Below are 25,410 nucleotides of genomic sequence, written 5' to 3'. Positions count from 1 at the left end.
AACCGCTAGGCCACTGCCTCTTTTGCCTATACGATTTTGAGTGATAGTTTGATAGCCAAGTGGAAAACAGGAGCCAAGTCAATTCCCCCAAATCATGACTCAGTGGTGAAGATTAGGTCAGGTTGTGCATCAGTCAGAAGATCGCAGATGTGATGCTTGTTTTTTAAGAGTGATCATGCATTTAGTAGTAGGCAGTTTAGAGAACGGGCTTTGGTGATGGTGTGACTTTGTTTTGTAGAATAGCGAGCAGAATTTTGTGGGCTTGTAGCAGGTGTGTTGTTAGTGCTGGTATTAGCTGTCTGAGAATAGCAATAGTGTAGCTGTTCTGTAGCGTGTTCCACGTCCAGCATGCTACAAAGGCATACTGATGCGTCTGCATGTGTAGGTGGTGGAGACGGTGGTTGAGAGTGAGTTGGTGAGCTGTGTTGTTTTGGAAGAGTAGGCTTGTTGTGCAGTAGACATGGAGAAGGGAAGTTGTGGAGAATGGCAGGTTGGTTTTTTGTTTGCATGTGTTTAGGGTGGAAGGTGTACTTGTTAGGGGTGGTGATGCAGCATGTGGTTCAAGCTGTAAGGTTCTAAGGGGCATATCAGCAACACCCGGCGATAATTATCGATCAGCGCTCTTAGCGTGAGGATAATTATCGCCGGGTAACGTGGATTTTTATCGCTGAGATAGCATGCTATCTCCTCAGCGATACAAATCCTCACGCTAACTGCCTAACGTGAGATTATCGATGGAAACCCAGCGATAATCTCACGTAGTGTGGCGTTAGCTTGCTGATAGGGACTCACAAACTTAGCCATGATATCCACCTTCCATAGCATATCATGGCTAAGTCAGTTTCAAAGCAGGCGTAAGGAAAGTAGCGATAACAGGGGTTACCGCTACTTTTCCTGCCGCTATGCTTCATAGCGTGGGGCTTGATGATAGGAGAAATGTCGCTTAGCGACATTTCTCCTGTCATGTTAGGTCAGGAACGCCCACTTTGCATCTCATTAAAGATGCAAAGCTGGGCGTTAGGAATCCCCACGCTAAAGCAAGGTTTCACGCGTTAGCGTGGCCTTGCTAATTAGGCGATAAACTTATCTCTGCTTTTCGTCCGAAAACGGACGCAAAAGCGGCGATAATTTTTTATCGCCAGCTTGTAAATATGCCCCTAAATTGTATAATGGATAAGAGGCAGTTAAAGGAGAGTTGCAGTGCTGCTGTGTATTCGTTAGGTGTCGGGGAAGAGAGAAATTTGGCAGTGGAGTTGGTTTAGGGTGTGTATATCGGTGTAGTCAGGAAGGTGGGAGTGGGTTTATGTTCGTAGTTTGTGACAGAAAGTATTATGAGGTGTTGTGTGTGTGAGATTTTGTTGTGCTGGTGTGTGTGGTATGTTTTGTTCTGTTTTTGAGGAGTAGTGTGAGAGGGTGATGATGTTTTTCTTTTCTGTGAAGAATTTGTATGTAAAGTTCTGGTGGCCAAGGGAAGTTGCAAGGTAAAAGGGATTGAGATGTGTTTTGTGATACGTGTGAGGGGATGAAAAAGAGTTGAGTGTTTGCATTAGATTTAATTTGTAAGGAGGTATTATGGGCCTCATTTATGAAAATTGTCGCCTCACTGCGTGAAAACAGCGATGCAACACTTTCCAGTGCGCCATCCTTGCGATGCCATGGATGCTCTGTATTTACTTTTCGGCGTTCCATGTCGCAAGGAGTTACAGATATGTCAGTATTTCTGACGTATCTGTAGGCGCAGTAATGACGAATTGCTGGAGTGTGTCACAAAATTGAGGCAACTCCATCAATGGGTTATTACACATGGGCAAGTCCCATGTTAAATGTGCCTGCGTCAGTCTTACGTCTGCTGTGAGGCAGGCGTAAGATTTTGATGCAGGGGCGTTCCAGAAGTGGTGCAGTGAAACCTGATAGATTTCACTGCACCACTTTCACGAGGCTTTCTGCATACATTATACCTGATGCAGGGCCTTACAAAGTGACGCATCTGCTTAGTTGCTTCACTTTGTAAATTGGGCGGACCATGGAGCATTTTTTACGCCACAGGTGCGTCACAAAAAGTGAAACACCAGCTGTGTTAAATTGTCGCAAGGGCCCATAAATAAGCCCCTATGTGTGATGGAGTGGAGTGTAAGGGTTGCATGATTGTGTTTTTTGTGGTAAAAAGAGGAGGAGGTTGATGATGGGTGAATAGATTTGTTGGTGACAGAAAGGGGTTTGTCAGGATGAATTAGAACAGGGAACGTGAGCATGGATGGAATATAGTTCAAATGCTGTTGATTTGTTAGTGGTATAGGATAGAGTGGTGTTTTGTCTGTGAGTAAAGGTGCAGATGTGAGGTAGTTGGGGGTAGTAGGTTGTAAAGGTGTGGGTTGCATGGATTTCTAATGGGTGCTGAGGCATTGAAATGTGTGTAGGGTTTGTTTGTAGTAAAAGATTAGAGTGCATTTGCTGTGAGTTTGCTGTGAGCTGATAGTCGAGAAAGCCATGAATCTAGAGCTGGCTTCCTCTATAAATATACAAATAATCTGCTTCACCCCACTCAGTATTGCTTAAGAAGCGAACATAGCGCATAATTGTGCATTGCCTTTAAAGTACTTCATAATTCAGGCCCTGAGTACCTCAAACACAGTTTTTCTTGGTACATCCGCACTAGTTTATTGAGTTCAGGTGCAGCCAAGAACGTAACTGTTCCTAAAATCAGAAAATCCTCCTGGGGAGGCAGAAGCTTTGTCACCTGTACAGCCAAATTATGCAATACCCTTCCTATAAAACTAAAGGAAATGACATATCTTCTTTAATTCAGGAAAGCCCTAAAAAACTTGAGGGCTTCTTTATAAGCCCCTTGTGCTGCCGCTGTGTCACCTTTTTTGACGCTCCAGCGGCACAGTGGCCTCCAGTGGCCCATGTTTACAAGGCCACACAAAGCCTCCCTGTTTGGCTTTTCATGGCCTTGTAAATACATCCCCTTTATACGCATCAATTTGCATAAAAGGGGCGTGCCATGGGTGTTGCTGTGTGTGTTCCCACGAAACACCTATTGATTCTGCCGCATTCCCAGATTTACAGCGTTTCGTAAACCTGGGAATGCGTCAGAATCTGAGGGCTCCCGTAAGGAGGCGCAACAAGGAGAAATATTCTTATTTCTCCTCTTTTTGTCCTCTTTCTTTGTGTTCTGCAGCACACCAGGAACACACCATCAATAATTGTATTTGTGCAGGGGGTGTCCCTTCCTGCACAAAAACAATGATCTCTGCTATGCAGGCACGCTTGCAACATGATGCAAGGGTGCCTGCACTGGCACATGGCACCCAATTGTGCGCCAGCACAAGGGAAAGCACAGGAATGTGTCATATTGTTGTTAATATGATGCATCCGTGTGCTCTGTAAATGACGCCGCGTGGTGCAGCAAGATGGTTTGCATCATTTTGTTATAAATAAGGCCCCTGTAATTTTAGCCAATAGTTGGCCTTGCCTGACAGTCCCCCTCACTCGCTGAGCCAGTCTTTCCACATTTTCCACATTGACTTAAGTAGACACCCCCAGACAATCGAGCGCTTTATAAATTATGGGGCTTATTTTCAAACCCCTTGCGCTACCATTGCGTCACTTTTAATATCGGAAAAAGAGGCGTACAGGCAGTGCAAGGGGCTTGTAAATAAGCCCCATAATTTTCATTTCAAATTTCAAACCATTGGTCTTTGTCGCTGTTTCTTTTTGAGAGAGAGTGTGTGTGAGAGAGAGAGAGAGAGAGAGAAAAAGAATGAGAGAGAACGAGAGAGAGACAGTGTGTGTGTGTGCTTGTATTAGGGGATGGAGGGATACATTGAACGATCTCCCAAGTAGCAGGTGCAGTACCATCTGCTTTTACTAGAGGGCAGTCTGCCTTACAACAACCAGCTGTCTTTTACGGAATTTTGCATACCCAGAAGCCACTGCAAAGCCACCAAACACTTTTCTTTCATTGTCATGTGTAAAAGAGTAATTTTTAACATCAAGACGGAGAAATATTTCACGTGTGCCCGTGTTTTGGTAAAGCCGTCGTACATTTCCATCTTTTAATTATGATGGAAAGTCACCGTAATTTTCATAAGTGTTCTTTAAAATAGAAACAAAGAGGACGCGAATAATCGTCAACATGCTTATGTTGGTTGGTATTCATCGCACTTCGTGTGGCTATGATAGCCCTCAACCCACATAATTTTTGAAGATCTTAGTTACGTTGCTAAGGTCCGAAATGAGTTAGAAGAAAGTTTGAATTTAAACTTGTGCGACGCAGGGTGGATGCCCTTTTTATAAATTTATCCAGGAGTGCGAGGGATTAATTAGGAGACGAATTTCGTTGTAATGAGGGGTTGGGGGCGTGTAAGGCTTTTATCTACAGCTAAAGGGTCACTATTGTTAATACCTACAATAATAAATGTACGTTTTTTTTTACCTCCCCACCGTGGGTGTGTTCGCAGGGGGAGTGGGTAAAGGACTAAATTTTCCACATTGACTTATGTAGACGCCTCCAGGCTTTCAAGCACTTTCAAATTCAGGAGCTCATTTAGAAGCCCCTTGGCAGCCAGCGCGTCACTTTGTGTGACAGTCCGGTGGCACAGGAGCCTGCTCCATATTTAGCAGGCAGCCCTAAGCCGCTTTTTATGGCTTAATGCTGCCTTGTAAATATTTTTCCCTTTAACACAGTTTTCTGTGAAAGGGGCATGCAATAGGGGTGTTCCCAGCAACAACCATGGCTTTTTGACACTGCCCCAGATTTATGAGAAATTGTAATTCTGAGGCAGAATCAAAAATGTAAGGGAGGCACAACGAGGAGAAATATCTTTATTTCTCCTTGTTTTTCTTTTTTCAGCACACATAGATCGAGGAAAAAACCTCTTGTGATTGTTTTTGTGCTGGAAGGATTCCCTTACTGCACAAAGATAATCCTCCCCGCAACACAGGCTCCCTTGCCCCATGGTGCAAAAATGGCTGCCTTGGTGCATGGCAGGCCATTGTGCACCAACGCAGGGTAAACGGACAGGAATGCACTGTATCTAATTGATACGGTTCAATATCCAGCACATTCCTGCCCTTTTCTTTTGTCGTAGAGCAAGGCAGTAGGAAGGACTGCGACACTGCCCTACGGCAAAAACTCATAAATGAGGTCCATCATTTTCATTTCAAATTCCAAACCATTGGTCTTTGCTGTTGAGAGAGAGAGAGAGAGAGAGTGTACATGTTGAAGAGTGAGCTAGGAGGGGATAGGGTCAAATTGAACGAATCCACCAATCAGCAGGTGCAGTACCATCTGCTGTCACTAGAGGACAGTCTGCTGACAACAACCAGCTGGCTTTTGCGAAATTTGCATACCCAGAAGCCACTGCAAAGCCACAAAAATACTTTTTGTTTCATTGTCATGGGTAAAAGAGTCATTCTTCACATTAAATCTCAGAAACAAATAACGTGTGCACGTGTGTTTGTAAAGCAGCATTACATTTTCACTAGGAAATATGTTGTAAAGTCACTGTAATTTTCGTAAGTGGTTTTCGTAAAATGAATAAGAGAAACACTCCATCTGTATGACAAGTCAAATAACTTTTATAGTAATAAACGTCGTAGATCATCGCACTTCGTATGGTGATGATATCGACATTAGGCCAATTTTTGGAGGATCTTATGTTAGCTAAGATCCAAAATGAGTTAAGAGAGAACATAGAAGGTACGCTGTGAATTGTTATGGAGAAATAACACAAAGAAATCGATGGCGTGGAACGGTATGGCCCATTATGATGATGTTGTGGAGGTCAGATTACTTGGAGGCGTAAAAGCAGAAATACATTCTGGTAACTGAAATTATCGTGTTGTTGACAAAGGTATTCCGCTCTCCCCTGGATGAGTTCGCGCGGGAGGGGTGGGGGGGGGCGATAATTGGCCTGCAATTACTTGCGAGTAGAGATGCCTGGAGGTGCGAAAGGCGCCTTTCTAGGCTGTATTTATTTACACGCAGCAGTTAAAGTGCCCAGATGGTATTTCTGAGTGCCGTGGGGCAGGGTCAGTGAGTGTGAAGTTGAGGGTCAAAGACATGACTAAAAAGAAGTACAAATTTGGTGTTTCATTGTTCTCTCTTCACCTTCCGGTAACCGCTTATAAAAACATACGCACACCTCATGAAAAATAAATACAAGTTAAACCAATCACAGGGAAATATACTCTTTTACCTAATGAAACCTCAGTTGGCTACTGTGCACACTGCCGATGTCTTTGTGTGTCACCAGAGTCACAGAATTACATCCTGATTGGTGCTGTGAGGACAGTGACTTGTTTATAGCGCTACGAGGTCCCAGCCTGTGACAGAAAGCACTGTGAATATCAGTGTTTTGCAGCAGCCCGTTTTATATAGTGAAATACAATTGTAAAATGCAGTGGCGGCTGGTGAACTTTGAAAGTGGTGGAGCAAAAATATATCACTGTATCTTATCATAGTAGTGTGCAAAGGGAGCAAGCCTGACTCCCGGTGGGAATTGGCAGGGAGTTCCAACAATGATTTTTTAATTTTTTTTTTTTTAAATAGTGTGATGTTGATTTAAAATAGTGTGATATTGATATAGTGTGATTTGATCTACTAAATTATTCTATGTAATTATTTTATAGCACCTCTCACCTAAGTGCAGGTGTCGGAGTGCTTTCATCACATAGAGAGACACAATACATCATACAAGTGTGTAAATCAATGTACAGAAAATGTTACACAAGACATTGAGGGGTATATTCACAAGAACGTGTGATAACTACCGCAAGAGTAGCGTGACGCAGCTTTCAATATCGCAGCCCATCACGTGAAAATAACCCTGTGTCAACGTGGAATTCACAACAAGGCGGTAGCATGCGATAGTCACCAGATAACGCGCCAAATGTCAGCGATAAAATCAACGCCATGCCGCAAAAATGCAAAACGTGAAAATTCATGCGATGAGGCAAATAGTGGCACAAAAAGTAGCCGAAACCAGCCACAGGCCTGCAAATACCACGCCTCTTGCGGGAAAATGCACCATAAAAACCACAGAAACAGCACACCAGAAACAAGCCAAAGCACGGAGCAACATGGATGCACCCTGACCCAGCGCAGGGGTCAACCCGAACCCCACAACCCCCACAGACCACCAGCAAGGAACAACGGGTCCGGGAAGGCCAAGGAGAAAAGGGAGAGGAAGATGGGGTGCAGACTGCACGAAAACAAAACCAGCGTCACAGAGGTCACAGAACAGCACCAGCAACTGACCCACAACCAGACTACCGTGAATGCAGCCAGAGTGTCGAGGAGGCCAAGAGGCGCTGGCATGACGTGACAACCTAAACCAGATACAAACCCGCTGCCAACAGGAAGGCTGCAACGGCGACAGGAGGTGGCAGTCCAGCGCCACAGGAGGAGCTGGAGGAAACCCAGGCCACAGTCATCAGTGTGGAGACAGTGCAAGGAGTAGGGAGTACGGACACAGCTCGAGAGGACCTGACACAACATCAACAGGGAGTGGAACGAACAGGGACTGGTGGGACGGGGGGATATTGGCACAATGGCACACATGCATCTCCCATTCACATTGCAGAGGGGCACACAAGAACTCCAGCAGACCACAGAAGACAACACATCTGCGATGCCGGAGAGGACCACCACACCGTAGACACCAACGCCCTACAACAGCCTATGGATATCCCACGCAACCCACCACCAGGACCAGGGCAGACAAGCTACTGAGAGGAGAACCCAGCCCCTGCAACAGACCACACAGCATGAAGCACCCGCAATCACGGCTGGCTCACAACACTTCCACGACCCACACATGACACCCCAATGCCAGGTGTCAGAACGCCAAAAGGAGGTGGGCCAACAGGTGCGGGTGTGGCCGAACACATGGAATACAAACCAGAACACATACGTGGGTGTCCAATACCCTTCAGGAACCACCTCCACCCCACAAATGAGACCCACACTGCCATAGAGACACATGCAGATGCACATACCCAGTACAGAACCACGCCCAGGGGCACACACATATCAGTCACACACCCACGTTGGCTCTGCGTACGACGGACCAGTCCACTCCCCTTACGAATTGAGTGGGTGACGACAAAGCTACATGTCCATGTCCTTGCCCGCTGCCTGCGGTGACATGTCTGCGTCCGCTGTACACAGCACAATGTGATGTCGTCGGGCCCAGGACCCCATGCATACAAGACCACAGGGACACATGCATATATATCATGTTGAACTGGCTACGGGCACATGCGCCTGGCCCCTTTATTGGCAGGGCCACATGTACAATGACGCCTGTGCTGGATGTGTGTGGGGTGAGTACAAGCCAGCCCGCATGGAGTGCTTGGTGCTGGCAACAACTTGAACAGTGGATACCAGTGTAATGTAAACAGAAAACACCAGCATAACAGAGTCAACTGCAGAGCAACATGGAGGGAGCCGGAGTAAGGTCAGAGGTCACCCAATATTCAGTCAGGAGGTCCCACGAGTTGCACTGCACTGAGGTAGGGGCACTAGAGATGAGCGTGCTCATGTGAAGAAATTGCTAGGATTCTGTCCCTTCTGGTTAGTCCTGATGCAGATGCAGTGGGGTGTGTTACACCTGCATCAACTTCCTCATCAAAGTCCCAGGTCCCCCACACTGCCTGAGGTGACAGTTGCGTCCGCAGTCCACAGCGCAATACCCAGTAATAGATCCGGGTGTGTAGCTTGACTACCACCTCCAGTCTGCATCCCTGCCTTTGGGATGTTGCCTCCTGCCCTCCCATTGTCTGTGCCTTCTCCCGTCCGCACACTTGACACATCTTCCTCATCAATGTCCCAGGTCTTCCCCACTGCATGAGGTGACATTGCTGCACAACATCTCCACAGCACAAACCTCAGTCAGCAACGGACATTGGCTTGCGGAGCACTGAGTCACTGGCACCTGGAGTGCTGAGCAGGGTATCAGGCCGATGATGTTGATAGAGATCTGGGTATCTAAAATATTCCCACTACCACGGATAGAGTAATCTCACAGTTACACGCACACACATTCATCATACGCTAGGGCCCATTTCAACATACATTCAAAAACTCTACCAGCAATAAACCTGTGGGAAGGAAACCTCCTGATCACCCAGCATCTATATCGAGGTCGATAAGACCTGGTTTTTGTGACTATCCTAACACAATCTATACATCATATACAATAATGATCAAAAATATAAACCCAATAATTGACAAGAAAGAATATACAACACCATGTTTAAAATTATATTGCTTTATCTAAAATTAGTCAAAGTAAATCAATCAGAGTAAATCATTTTCATAGTTACCTATTCTAACTAAGTGTCAGAACGGGTCAGGACAAGTCTCTCGGTAAAGTCTCTCAAGACAAAGTCCCTCAGCATCGATCCTCAGCAACGTAGATTCACGCAGCAAGGCAAAATGGCAAGTGGCAAATGGCCCTCCCTAGGCTAACATTCTTATAGTAAAAACTACAATGGAAACACACATTACAGTTTGCAGTATCCGTTGAATCACTAAGCAAAGCGAGAAGGAAGGAATGTATCATTGCTACATCTAAAAATCTTCGCTCAGGAAAAGTTCACAAAATATAAAACTACGGAACAGGAACCAAAAACTACAATGTATTTAAATTGTTCCGTCTCTCCTCAGCAATCGAGCCACAGTTCTCCAAGGCTCCTTTGTTTCACAGAGATCACCAAGGACGTTCCATTTCTTTTGGAGATCCTCCAAACTGCTGATGTCCTCATGGAAAATTTCACAGAAAGGACTATGGTTAGTTGACTTCAAAACCAGTTCCAGCAGGGGTCTCCCTTGTCACATCACAGAATATGCCACCACAGTCAAGCTTCAAAATGCAGCCATCTCATAAAGGCCTCCATAGGCCACAATAGACCATCTTAATTTAAAGAGACAAAATAAACGTTACTACAGCATAGTGATTAAACAGTGTTAACCCCACTAATACCCTTATGTGTATGTATTTCTCTAGCTTTGCGACATAAAGAGCATTAATTTCGACAAGCGTTTTTGTGCTAAAAAATAAACAGCACACAGCAACGTTTAAACATGAAAACTTGCACGTTATTATTAAAACAGAAACAGCACACGCATGCTAACCCTCGTGTAACTTTCTCTTATGTTAAGACAAACGGATTGATTAATAAAAACACACTTACACAAGACAAATAATTAATTGTTAATTATTACTAAATTAATAAAACGCATAGACATGCCAGAGCTTCAAAAGGCCCTGAATTTTCTAAATGAAAACTCTGCTCCAGCAATCCCCACTTTGGTGATTTTATCACCAAATAAACCCAAAAAAAAAATTCGTGAAAATTTAGTCCCATTTTAGGAGAAATCAGAAATGTCTTTTCCCCTTACACAACATTACACACCAGTCACTCTTTCATCATCCCTCTTTGTCTCTAAATAAACACTCTCCCTCAATTCCTCCAATTCAATTTCTTGCGGTTCTCTTTTCAACCTTTTATTTTTCTTTTCTTTATTCAATTTCTTTTTCCCTCCCCTGTTTTTACAACACACACACACTAATCTCAATATCAACAAAGCAACAATCATACAAGACAGAGGAAACAATATTCTACCTATAATAGTACTACCTATTTTTGCAATAAAATCCTTAACAGCTATCATCTTATTAGCTATTTTAGTCCACAAACTCCCAGCTTCAAGTGGTACTAATTCTTCATGCAAATCAGTAATATTTTTGATATAGACCTTCAGGTCTTTACTTTCGTCAGGAATGTAAGTACAACAATGTTGAACTTTCAGCATTCCACAGACTCCACCCTCCTTGGCCAATAGAATATCAAGGGCAAGTCGATTTTGCATAGACATGGCACGTACGGCACTTAATTCCGTATTCACCAAAAGAAACCCTCCTGCGGTATTTGTCGATAAGCGATCAACCACTGTGGACAGTTTCCGAATTCCATAAGCATTTAAAGAAATTCCCACTGCTGGAATCAAAACCCCAAAAATGTCACCCACAATTTCAGACCAAGTTTCTCTCTTAAAACGTGTTAATATATTAATATCTTCTACATCTTTTATTTTATCTGTATGAAAAATCTTAGGAAAAACTAGGCCCACATAACACGTGCCATACCAATGGTCAGGCAACTTGTAATAAGCCTTGTTCCCACAAACATAGTACACTCCTGGAAAAATTGTATCTTCTCCACCTCTAAAACCCCAACCTGTTGCAATGAAGTATGTATCATGGCATTCACTAATTCCAACAAAATATGTATCATATTGGGATTTCCTTCTGGTAATGCAAAGTTTACCCTTCTGCGGTGTATCCAAAGCTAAAGTTGGACTAACCCCATTTCTCAACTCTTTTCCCATTTCCATGTCCCAAATTGTCTCACTCACTTTATATTTCCCTGCTTTCTCATGCATGTTCAATCTCCTTTCTTCTACCATATCCAGGAAAGCTATCTCCTCTTCTTTCAAACTACAAGTTAAATTATTCTTAAAAATGTAATCTAATGTTAATCCTTCTTCTTCAATAAAAATCTCACCAAAAGTGTTAGCTTCTTTAGCTGGATTCAGCTCTTTGTTCATTGGCAAGTGCCCAAAAATACTATCTCTGTTAGACATCTTATAATCTATTTTCCCTAACAAATAAAAAACACTACTTAAAATACTACAGGAAATACCATATGTAGCTGGCAAATGGTGATAAGTAACACCCTCTGAAACGGATGCAGGTAATTGCATACATATGTAGCAATCCCTCACTTCCATTGTTTCACATATTCGTATAACAACTTTGAAAAAACATTACTAGAAAAATTATGAATTGACCTATCTTTGTGTATGTAAGTATTACTCATTCTAACTGGAACTACTTTTTGTGAATTCTTCTCTATATTTGTCATATTCTCTGTGTTCATCTCAAATTCTACTTTGAAAGTAACTAATAAAATTAAAACACCCCATAGAAGCATTAATAATCCAGTACAGCAGCAGCACATCCTACACCACCTTTTAAAGAAGGCACATCTATTTTGATTATTCTCTATGTTAGCCATTTCACTATTTTGCTTTAACCTCTACTACTCCACTACTTGGAATTAGAACTCTTCAAATTCTTCAACGTTTGTTGTTCCAAACTCTTCAGTTTCTCTAAAGATCTCTTCGTTCACTCAGTCCAAGTGAATCCTTCTTTTACTCAGTTTGGATATTCATCGTTTTTCACTCCAATTTCTTCAACATCAAACTGTATTAGATCTCCAGTATCACAATCCCCAGTCTCTGACTCTTCTCCAATGTCAGTCAAGAGTACTTTCAGAATTTCACCAGTATCTTCCTCAACCTCTTTTCTCAAGACCACTTCCGGATTATCTCGAGTCACTGTTTCTTCTTTTCCTTTCTCAGACAGCGTCACATAAGACCATTCCGGTGATCTGTACTTTTGGTTGGGTCTTCTTACTCTTTTTATTTCTACTGGTTCTTTTGATTTCTTTGATTCTTCTCCTTCAGCTTTTGAAGTTTGACTCGATACTTCATTCACTTGTTCAGCTTTTGATGTATTTGCTCTTATTATCCTGTATCTCAGTCTTTTAACTCCATTATTAGGCCATCGATCTCCGTTCACAACCTTTTTCGGCCTTACTTCTTTCTTATTCTTTTCTTCAATCCAAGTTCTCTTTCTCAGAACTCGACCTTCTGTTTGTTTATTTTCATCATCCAATTCTGTCTCAAGTGCCTTCTGTTTTCGTTTCACAGCAGCTTTCTTTTTCTCCACAGATTTTTCCACCACTATTTGAGACTTTCCTACTTCTCTCCCTCCTCGGGTCTCCGACACGCAATCTTCTTGCTGTCTACTTGTCCCTTCACCTAGCTCCTCATGAATGTTCCCTACACCTCCTCGGGGGTCTTCCGCAATCTGTCCCTCTCTATCTTCTTCTGACCCTGCTTCTTCAAGTATAATCTCAAGTGGGTCTTCAATCTCCTCCTCTTCTGATTCAGGAGTAGTCTCTGTGTGATTTCTTTTTTCTTTTCTTTTTCCTCCACTGCTACTTGAAACTTCAGGCTCTTTTACAGAATCCGATCTTCTCTCTGATACTCGCAGTGAATCTCTTGAAGCTTTCTCTGCTTCTTTTCTCACTGATTCGGTATCTTCAGTATCTTCACCATCACTGGAATCTGACTCTTCAAAATACTCTTCACCAGTTCCTTCTTTTGGATTTGGAACTCTCAGAGTATGACTTGCATGTACCCAGTGTCTCACTCCAGCACACTTTACTGCAGTCGTCATAGTCAGAATAACTTGTCTCGGCCTTCCCCACCTTGGAATCAAGCAATTTCTTCTCCTGTGAACTTTAATCCTCACCCAGTCTCCTGGACTCAGATCATGGGCTTGCTTCTTCTCAAGTGTGGTAGCTTCTTCTCCAACCTGGTGAAACACAGAATGGACTGCGTCAGCCAGGCCTTTACAATAATCCAAAATCATGTCATCAGTTATTGTCACCAATTTATTTATAGGCACGAATGCATGGCGCATTGCACGTCCCATGATTATCTCATGCGGGCTCAAACCTGTGGTTCTATCTGGAGTAGATCTCATAGTCATCAGAACTAGAGGTAACACATCTGGCCATTTCATGCCAGTGGCTAAGCACATCTTTCCAATTCTATTCTTGATTGTGCCATTGATCTGTTCAACCACACCAGAAGCCTCTGGTCGGTATGCACAATGTAGCTTCTGCTGTATTTTCAATGCTTCACAAATCAAACCTATGAGTTCATTTTGGAAGTGTCTACCTCTGTCAGACTCAACTGTAACTGGAAACCCGTACCTAGGAATTAATTCCCTCAACAGTAACTTTGCCACCGTTAATCCATCATTTCTTCTAGTCGGGTAAGCTTCCACCCACCTTGAAAACAAACAGACTACCACCAAAACATACCTCAGTCTGTTTACTTGGGGCATTTCAATGAAATCAATTTGCATTCTTGTAAAAGGACCTCCTTCTCTGCCAATTGTCCCTAGACTCACCACTGTCTTTTTCCCAGTGTTAAATTGCTGACAAATTAAACACCTTTGACAGATGCTCTCTGCAATTGTCCTGAACTTTGCATTGTACCAGGTCTGTTTGAACGACCTGACCATCGCATCCCTCCCCAAATGTCCTTGGCCATGATACATTCTTGCCATTGACGACAAGATAGAATTCGGCATTACTGGTCTGCCATCTCTGTAGACCCAAACATGGTCTGTTTCTCTTGGAGCACATCCTGCTTTAATCCAATCTTTTTTCTCTTCCTCTCCTGCCTCATCTTGTAACTGCTTCACTTCATCCCATGTGTCTAAGACATTAGTAAACATCACAGAAAGAAAAGACATTTCCCCCTCTCTGTCCCGATTAATGGACTGATTTGTTTTTGCACAATACTGCGCCACATCATTGGCGTAACGGTTTCCAACCGTTATAAAATCATCCCCTGGACCATGGGCAGCACATTTTACAACTGCCAATTCCTTAGGCAGCTGTATCGCCTCAAGCAATTTGCCAATCAATTCAGCATTCTTTATTGGAGTTCCACCTGATGTCAAGAAACCTCTTTGTAGCCAAAGTTGGCCAAAATCATGCACAACTCCAAATCCATACTGACTATCAGTCATCACAGTTGTTCTCAAATCCTTCCCAATTTCGCAAGCTTTTGTCAATGCCACCAATTCAGCAACTTGCGCAGATTTCACTCCTTTCAACGGTGATGCTTCCATGACCTCTGAAACTTTGCACACTGCATATGCTGCACATAACACACCATTATCATTTCTCAGGCATGATCCATCCACGAACAACACATGGTCATTCTCAGGTAAGGGAATATCCCTTATGTCTGGTCTTGGTTTTGTACAATACTCCAGTACATCCAAACAATCATGATCATTTTCCATTTTTACACCTATGTTTTCAATATCCGGCAAAAGTGTTGCTGGATTCACATTCACACATCTCTCAAGAGTCACATTTGATGCTCCCAGAATCACTTTCTCATATTTTGTCAAACGACTATGTGACATGTACTGAGTTCTGCTTCTTGTCAAAAGAATTGCCACATTGTGAGGTACGAATACCCTTACAGGATATCCCATTATGATTCCCTCACTTTGTTCCAGACTCCTGCATGTTGCAGCCACAGATTTTAGACAACCTGGTAAACCCACAGCTACAGGGTCAAGTGTCGATGAGAAGTACGCAATAGGCCTTCTCAGTAATCCATGCTTCTGAATTAACACTGAAAGTGCACATCCATTCCTCTCACTGCAGTACAATTCAAACTCCTTTTCATAGTCAGGCATACCCAAAGCTGGAGCCTCACACATTCTATTTTTGAGCTCTTCAAATGCTGCCATTTGTTCTGCATCCAGATTTAATGGATCTGTCATTTCACTTTTTGTCAATTTAATCAGTGGCTTCGCAATCAGTGAAAAATTAATTATCCACTGACGACAATATCCCACCATACCCAGGAACATTCTCACTTCTCTCTGGGTTTTTGGAGCTTTCATCTCTCTGATTATTCTGATTCTGTCATTGGTCACTTTTCTCAGACCTTTTTCAATATTGTGTCCAAGATAATGCACTTCTTTCTTGCAAAATTGCAATTTGGCTGGAGATACCTTTAACCCTCCATCTGCCAGATGATTCAGTAAAGCTATGGTATCCACTTCACAAGCTTCACGTGTCTTTGATGCCACCAATAGGTCATCAATATATTGTACTAGCACTGAACTCTCAGGCATGATCAAACTTTCCAACGATTTCTTCAATAACTGATTGAATATCGAAGGACTCTCCGTATATCCCTGTGGGATACGACACCATGCTAAAATACGCTGGCCAAACCTAAATGCAAAAATCGGCTGGCTATCATGATGCAATGGAATTGAAAAGAACGCATGACACAAATCAATCACTGTATACCACTCACCATCATGTGGAATTTGATACAGAATCACTGATGGATTTGGCACAATAGGACAACATGCCACCACAATTTGATTAATTTTCCTCAAATCCTGTACTATCCTAAATTTCCCATTGGGCTTTTTTAGTCCCATTATCGGTGAATTACATGGACTACTCAATAGTTCTCTCAGGACTCCTTGCTGAATAATTTTCTCAATTATAGGAGTTATCCCTTCAATTATTTCTGGTGTCATTTTGTACTGAGGAATGTTAGGATATGTGATTCCCTCTTTTACTGCAATTTTCACTGGATCTACATTATTCATCAATCCCACATCCTCTCCAGTAAAATCCCAAACTGCCCTTTTCACTGTGTCTCTTAGTTCTCGAGGCAAATCCTCCGGATCAAACACAGCAAATGCACCAATTAACTCACTTTCTCTATTTTCTAGAGTCATTCGGTACAAAACATCCTCATCTGGTGTCTCAAAAGCTATTCCATCCGGTGTACAAAAATTGTACAATTCATTTTACATAGCAAGTCCCTACCTAACAGGTTCACTGGACTCGTGTCACAGACAATAAATCTGTGCATGTCTGAAAATTTCCCTATCTGTACTCTTACTGGTTCAGTAAGACGTGTTCTGATCTGTGTATTGGCTACACCAACTACTTGGATTGCTTCATCCGAGAGAGGAAGATTTCTAACATCTGTTGACCTGACAGTTGATCTTGTCGCACCTGTGTCTACCAAAAAAGTAACACTCTCCTCATTTATTTTCCCATCCACAAATGGTCCTGCCTGGTCTATTTCTAGAGTTGCACCAAGTATGCACTCTTCCTCCTCTCTTCGGCACCGTCAATAATCACCCTCAGACTCACTCCCTTCACTCTTTAACAAGTACTGTTGTACCTTGTTAGTACGTTTTGGTTTGTTTACCTGCTCATCATTGTAGAATCCTGAATCCTGATTATACTTTTGTACCCCTCTATTCTGCGGCAAGGGCGGTTTTGGCTCTTGACTCTGCTGTCTCACAACTTTCTGTTGTTGCTCTTGATTATTCCCTTCATTCTGCACCTGTTGATTTAAGCATTTGTTATCATTATTCACTAATGGTGGATTAGGACATTCAGACCTCCAGTGTCCCAGTTGGCCACAGTTGTGACATGGGAACTTTTTCTTCGCTTCTTCCAAACTTCCTTTCCCTTTTCCTGCAAATCTAGGCCTATTCCCCACATTATTTCCTGGATTATTCGCTTGTTCCACTAACTGTGCTTCTTGTCTCTCCGCAACTTTCACTTGTGCCCACATCGCTTTCTCTTTCAGCTTTCTTTGTTTTGCTTCAATTTCATCACTGAAGTATTTTGCATGTCTCAAAATCTCATCTACTTTTTTACTCTGCCAATCTACTGTGTGTTCACGAATTCTCTCACCAATTTCAGGTCTCAGGCCATATACAAACCTGTACACAAAATGACTCAAATCTTTGTCACCCAGGTGTTCATCTCCACTGAATTGTTTAAAAGCCAGCATCAGCCTTTCGTAAAAAGCATGAACTGATTCTTTTGCTTCCTGTTGTGTTCGATCTATTTTAACCCAGTCTGTCTCTTTTGGAGGAACTTTACTCTTCAGGTATACCATCACCTGATCGTACTTTCTCATTACCTCTGGATCTGGTGCCCCTGTTCTTGGGTCTCTTGGATATTCCTCAGTAGGCCAACTCACAACTATTTTACACTCAGTCCACAAGTCTGCTGGAACAATTATATCAAACAGACTATTCAGGTCAACCCACAGCACTTTTGACAATTTCACAAACCTGTCTACCTGCCTATACCACTCGACGGGTTTTTCTCTCAATCGAGGGAAATCATTCGTAAATGATAAAATATCCTGTCTGGTCCATGGAACATGTACATATCCTCCTCCAGGTATTTCTCTCATGGGATAGTTATTCACTGGTTTCTCCTTTTCTCTCACTGGAAATGCTGAATAAGTCGTTCTATCCTCAGATTCCTCTCTCTTTTTATACCACCTATCCTTCCACTTTTCTACATCACCCCATCTTCGCAATAATGCCACCATTTCTTTAATTTGTCCTGTTCTACCAGTAGCATTCAAGTTTTCTATATCTTTCTCTGTAAAATCCATCCTGTAGGTTTTTTGTAAAGCTTTCACTTTATCAATATCAACTCCCAGTTCATTTGCTATTGTTCTTAGCCTGTCATGTGTATGTCTTGCTCTCCATGTTATGCTTTTACACATAAACATCAGCTCACCATCATGATGACTCTTCAGGATTTCTGTTGGAACTGTTCCTGTAACAAGCTCTTCTAATTCTACACGCAATTTAGCCACATCAATTGCTTGTGAGTCTTTATCCTTTTTCTGAAGAACTTTCATCCAATCATTCAAATCATCAACTGTTATTTCAGCAGTTTTTCTCACTGGAACCACTCTCTTTTGCGGTTCTAAAATCGGCATCCCTGAACAAGTAGGTTCACTAGCATCCAGTATTTCACTACATATATCATGTCTAGATCGTCTCAGATCACTTCTCTCTGTTCTTTTACTCGAGTCTCCTGAAGGACCAACTGAGTTTGTCAAATCATTCCAAACATATGGAATCACCAGTCCATTTTCACTTGTCTTCTGTTTGTCAAACACAGGCATAACCGGACCTATAGTTACAGGCACCGTAACAGCTTCCAAATTCTTCGTTAACTCCCTAATTTTCTCAGTCAGCTCTGTTGTAGTTCTTGCTAATTGTCTGGCATTTTCATTACTACCTCGATTACTACCTCTAGCTTCAGGTGTCACCTTTTCTGTCTCAATAGTACAAACCGTATCTCTTATCGGAGAAACAACTGGTGTACTCTCATCTGGTTCTGGTCTATATGGAGGTGGTCTCTTGTAAATCATGTTATTCAAGACCTCATCCTCATACTCTCCATATTTTCTCATATCTGACTCAGGAACCCTTTCTGCTCCTCCTTCAACTGTTCTCATCGGATATAATCCTTCTGTCATACTAGCATCTCGCCACCTTTTCATTCGATCATGATGAGTCTCACGATCATATCTTCTCCCAAACATGTGTCTGTACTGACCTCCAGATCTTTGTCTTTCTCGATTATGTACTTCTTCTTCCCATTCCACTAAAGCCTCGAACTGTGTAGGTCTTGGCTTCGGGTCCAGACATAACATCTTTTCCCGTAGATTTCTCAACACGGCCAGATTAAATGAACCATGTTCTGGAAATGCTAAAACACCATCTTCTTTAGTATACCTAACCCAATTTTCCAACCATATACAGGTATGTAACCCATATCTTGCAGCCATGAAGGATGCAGGTGTTTTCGCTGGAGGTAACAACTCACCCTCTCTTGTTTTAACATCTTTATCCTTACTAAACCACTTTTTAATCTTTCCAAAGAACGTTTTCTTCTTTTTCTCTTCTTGGTAATACATTTTAGCGCTTACCAAACTCTCTACTCTTTTTCCGTATTATAAATATACAATACGAATTTTCAACCAATAGCAGCGCGACTCACACTAACGCACCAATCCTGGAGCGTCTACGTCACTAAACAGCTTTTCCAATCCCTGCGCGACTCACAGTAACGCACCAATCCTAGCGCGAACCCTATTCTGATCCACTATCCAATCAGAGCGCGGTCTTTCTGACGTCAACAGTCGCTGCAGTCGCTTGTCTCCTGTCTTCTGTCACTCGTCTACCCCTCCTTTACAAAATCTCCTCAGTAGACATCGTGTCAAAATTTCTACAAAATCTATTAGTTACAACATAAAAACATCTCCATTGTCTGCTTCGCTAACCACAGAATAGTAAAAAGAGTCTATTTCTCAAGAATCAACAAACTTTCATACATCTCCTAACTGTTTCCTCTAGGACTTATCCAAAGAGTCTTACAGTCAATAAATGTATATGCATCCACGCACATTCATACAAGGAAAATATAGTACATACACACAGAATCCTGCTTCCCGAGAACAATCTGTCCTACTACAAAATTGTAACATACATCAACTAAGCAACTTCTTTGCCCAGTTCTTCAAACAAGCTCAGGAAATACCTATTACTCCTCCCGCGATAAGCTTTAACGGAAATCCTTACAGATCCCTGGGACTTAAGACCAGAGTTTCACAGATAACCTTCACTATCATACACACTCCTTATATACCAGAAATATATTCTAATAGTAACATACAATAATGTCACTGATTCCGAACCCAGACAATGTGACGCGCAACTTCAATTGTCACACGTTATTCCTTACAATTCCGTCTTTCCCGAGAGCAGCATATACTTCCCTCTGCTCTACTACGAAACTGCTACCAGCTTCCAAATTCCAGAAGCACTACATATAACTCAACATTACGAATCCAACATATAGTATTAGTACATATACCAACATCAACCAATAATCAATAATCAATAAGCTAATGTACAAGCAATCTTATCAGATCAAGATAGTCATCAAAAACCATCCTACTCTGCTACCAGGAAATTGATAGAGATCTGGGTATCTAAAATATTCCCACTACCACGGATAGAGTAATCTCACAGTTACACGCACACACATTCATCATACGCTAGGGCCCATTTCACTAACATACATTCAAAAACTCTACCAGCAATAAACCTGTGGGAAGGAAACCTCCTGATCACCCAGCATCTATATCGAGGTCGATAAGACCTGGTTTTTGTGACTATCCTAACACAATCTATACATCATATACAATAATGATCAAAAATATAAACCCAATAATTGACAAGAAAGAATATACAACACCATGTTTAAAATTATATTGCTTTATCTAAAATTAGTCAAAGTAAATCAATCAGAGTAAATCATTTTCATAGTTACCTATTCTAACTAAGTGTCAGAACGGGTCAGGACAAGTCTCTCGGTAAAGTCTCTCAAGACAAAGTCCCTCAGCATCGATCCTCAGCAACGTAGATTCACGCAGCAAGGCAAAATGGCAAGTGGCAAATGGCCCTCCCTAGGCTAACATTCTTATAGTAAAAACTACAATGGAAACACACATTACAGTTTGCAGTATCCGTTGAATCACTAAGCAAAGCGAGAAGGAAGGAATGTATCATTGCTACATCTAAAAATCTTCGCTCAGGAAAAGTTCACAAAATATAAAACTACGGAACAGGAACCAAAAACTACAATGTATTTAAATTGTTCCGTCTCTCCTCAGCAATCGAGCCACAGTTCTCCAAGGCTCCTTTGTTTCACAGAGATCACCAAGGACGTTCCATTTCTTTTGGAGATCCTCCAAACTGCTGATGTCCTCATGGAAAATTTCACAGAAAGGACTATGGTTAGTTGACTTCAAAACCAGTTCCAGCAGGGGTCTCCCTTGTCACATCACAGAATATGCCACCACAGTCAAGCTTCAAAATGCAGCCATCTCATAAAGGCCTCCATAGGCCACAATAGACCATCTTAATTTAAAGAGACAAAATAAACGTTACTACAGCATAGTGATTAAACAGTGTTAACCCCACTAATACCCTTATGTGTATGTATTTATCTAGCTTTGCGACATAAAGAGCATTAATTTCGACAAGCGTTTTTGTGCTAAAAAATAAACAGCACACAGCAACGTTTAAACATGAAAACTTGCACGTTATTATTAAAACAGAAACAGCACACGCATGCTAACCCTCGTGTAACTTTCTCTTATGTTAAGACAAACGGATTGATTAATAAAAACACACTTACACAAGACAAATAATTAATTGTTAATTATTAATAAATTAATAAAACGCATAGACGTGCCAGAGCTTCAAAAGGCCCTGAATTTTCTAAATGAAAACTCTGCTCCTGCAATGGCATCCGCGATAGGTCTGGGCAACTCTGTAGGTCTGTCAGGACCACCGTTTCAACTCTGGCAGATGGCGGTTGGAGGTGGTCCTTGTGGTGGTGGTGTGTGCCTCCTGCGGAGATGCGATGTCCGGGCCTGTTAGGACTTGATTCTATGTGTGGGCCCTGGTGGCCCGCAGTGGAGGCCGGAGGCTGCGGACAGCGCAGGGCCACAGACACATGGCCTTGATGAGCACATGACCATTGCTCCAGTGCCCATTCAATGTCTCTGCAGAAGGGGTCCCGGGCCTGGCCAGCACAGAGTTAGTGGCCCCGGATGCACCGTGGCCGGCACAGGCACACAGCCACGGGACGGTGACTTGAGGTGCAGTCAGATGGGCCATGTGAACAGAGCGGGCCCTCATCGATGTCCAAGGTGTATTTTGCGGAGGGTTACGGGGGACAGTAGAATGATGCAGAGGTTTGATGTTATCCGGAAGCAGCAAATGGGGGAGTGGAAAGCGCAGCTCTCGCTTTTACCAACAAATCGGTATAAGCTACATGAGGATAAAAAATAGCCCCTAGTCCATAGACCCAAATGCCACCAATGTACGACCAGTGAGTGTCCATGAATGTCGAGGAACAGACTAAGTGGCACAGGTGCCGAGCGGGGATGCAGTCTGCGATGATGCCGGTACACTGACATGAACTCCACCATAGCCAATTCAGGACTGTGACCTACTGGACCGCAGTGTACGCAGGAGGCAGCGGTCAGCAGTAGGCCACAGCCACGTGTCGTTGGCTCATGAGGCACAGAGTTAGTGACACAAGGGCAGTTATCGGTAGTGTTCAATCACCTCCGTAACGATGATCCTGTTCACTCCAGACTGCAACGCGTCATCCTCTTACACCTCTCTGTGCGTGCAATGAAATGTATTCTGCCTTTAGAATGACCGATGTTCAGTTCCAAATCTGTGACACACTCGTGCGCAGCGTAGGTCGAAGGCAGTAGTCCGCTTTGGCTCACAGACAAGTGTGGTTGTGATGCCATGCACAGACTTGTTGGCACCACATCGAAGGGAGTTTAGTGACTTGAACTATGCCTTAAATGATATTCACTGCCATGGTGTAATTAAGACTCAGTTCCAAATGTGTGACCTACCTGACCGTGGTGTAGGCATGAGGCAGCGGTCAGCACGGCCCATTCACCGGGTGTCACCGGCATAGGTTGGATGGCCCCACCGGCCTGCGTAGTTCAGGTTCAGTAGCACCACGTGTCGCCGGCTGGCATTGAACAGGGTTAGTGGCACCATGTGTCGCAGGCTGCCGTTGAACAGGGTTAGTCGCACCACGTGTCGCAAGAAGCCCATATGGAACTATGCCTCACTGATCGGGTGGGTCCTGGTGCTCTGGCCGCTGGCCCGGATTTGGAATCACTGCCATTCATGACTCAGGACACAGTTTCACATATGTGACCTACTGGGCCGAAAAGTGGGCCGATTGCAGCAGGAGAGTACTTCAACGAGAATGGAGTAAAGCGGGCCTGTGTCGTGGAGGCCATGATGGTCTGAGGAGGCTGCCAAGGTCGTGGGCCTCGGTCTTGGAGCTTGCGCCGGCACGTGGTAGGCCGTCCTTGACACACGCCGGTGTCGGCAGGTGATCAGAGTGCCATGGCTGCGCAGGGGTGGGTCTGACTGGTTTGTGGTCCAGCGTGCCGGGGTCCGGCAGGCGCACAGTGTCGCAGGCAACTCCGCTCAAGAGGAAGGCGTCGGCCTCGTGGCAGGGTGAGAGGCGCCGCCCGGGCAGAGACGTTGGGCTTTCCGGTAGAGGACCACACCCAGGGCTACGTGCTTTTTATTCACACCCCAACACTGGCTTGGCGTACGCCGGGCCATCCCACTCCAGTCATGCTTGGGGGGGGGCGTAACAGGCAACATTTTTGCGAGGTCCCCCACTGGCTGTGGTGACATGGTTGCATCCACTGTCCACTACACTCCATACACCAGAGATGTATGTCACCATGGATATGGGTGTGTACTACATACTGCGGTCTGTCCAGCACATCTCCGCCACTCTTGGCATTGTGTACTTTCTCAATCATGGTACTACTGCATCCTCCACACATGCCTGATTGCCACCTCTCCCCACATTCGGCTGATGTGTGGCTGAGGTGCCATGCCGTTGATGGCTCATGTTCACGGCTTGCCCAGGTAACCATTGTGAGATGTTCTGTCGTGTCTGGTGCGTGGGCATTTTGTTGTGCATGTTGGTTGTGATTTTGTGACGGGTGCATTCCCAGAGTTGTGATTTGCAAGGTTGGGGAGTTGCGGTGAGTGGGGTGTTCATTTAGAACTTGCCAAGGGGCTGTGCATTCCCCTTGTTGCCATCCTGGGAACGCTGGTTGATGATGAACTGTCAGAGGATGGAGGATTCATGTACACTGGCTGTGTAATTTGAAGGCGACATTGTTGGAGGTGCCACGGTGTTATGTTGTTGCCTGCATATTGGGGTGGGATGTGTGCTTTCTGTTGTGGTGATTGTGTGCTGTGTCACCAGGGGGCGCAGGTGGGACATGTGTGCTGTGGGTTGCCCCCAACACGTGCGTGCATCCTGCTAGGGCGTATGGTCCTTGCTTGATCTCCGGTGTGACCTGCGCATTGTTTTGGACGTATGGGAATTGAGGTACCAGGGTGTTGGTGATGTCCAGGACAGGTGTGGGAGGTACCAGGGACCAACAGGTGCAGCAAAGCCAGCAGCTTGGTGTGGGGTGGGATGCTGGTTGTCCGCTGCGTTGGTGCCGTAGGCCTGTTAGGCAATGATGGTCAGGATGCGTAGGATGGTTGTCCCTTTCAGCCTGTGGTGGACGGTAACATTGTCAGATGTTGGGTCTGTGCGGCTGATACATTTCCTAAGGGTCTGCTGTCTTTGTCTGCGCTGCGTCGGTGGTGGTCTAGGTGTGGGTTGGGGTTCTGGGGTGGTGGCGGTGGGTGTTGTGGTCCCCTTGGGTGTCTGTGCCGCTCGATGAGGGGCTCCATGGCATCTATTGCCCTTCCGATGTGGCACTGGGCTGTGCTCCCTTTTGTGGTGCAGGCTGCCGTCTGACATTACACCAGGTCAGAGCAGGTATAGATTTCCTGGTGCTAACGTGCCTTATCGACGGATTTGTGTTCTTATCGCCGATCTGTCTGTTCGCTGTGAATGTTGAGGTGTGATGTTGCGGCTTTTGGCACGGTAACGCCCACTCTGCATCTCATTGGCGATTGTTGCGGGGGTCCTCTGTGGCAATATTTTTTGCGGCTGCTATTGCGGGTAAATTGGTGCTGTGGGCTGTTAGCACCAGCTTGTGAATGGGGAGGTAAATCTTTATCCACTTTGGCTGCGATAAAGTGCTGTTAATTCGGCAATAGCTCCTTGGGAATATGCCCATGAGTCTTACAGGGTGTAGGAATCTCATATCATCCAAACTTCTAGACATTCTATGTTAAGAGTGAATGGCTGGGAGTACCATATAGTGAGAATATAAAACGTAATGCCGTTGATTGTAATTGTCAGTACTAACAAAATGTAATCACTTCCTAAAGGAACTCT

This window comes from Triturus cristatus, chromosome 4_2 (assembly GCF_964204655.1).
Source record: "Triturus cristatus chromosome 4_2, aTriCri1.1, whole genome shotgun sequence".
Lineage (NCBI taxonomy): Eukaryota > Metazoa > Chordata > Amphibia > Caudata > Salamandridae > Triturus > Triturus cristatus.
Note: the sequence above shows the minus strand (reverse complement) of the source record.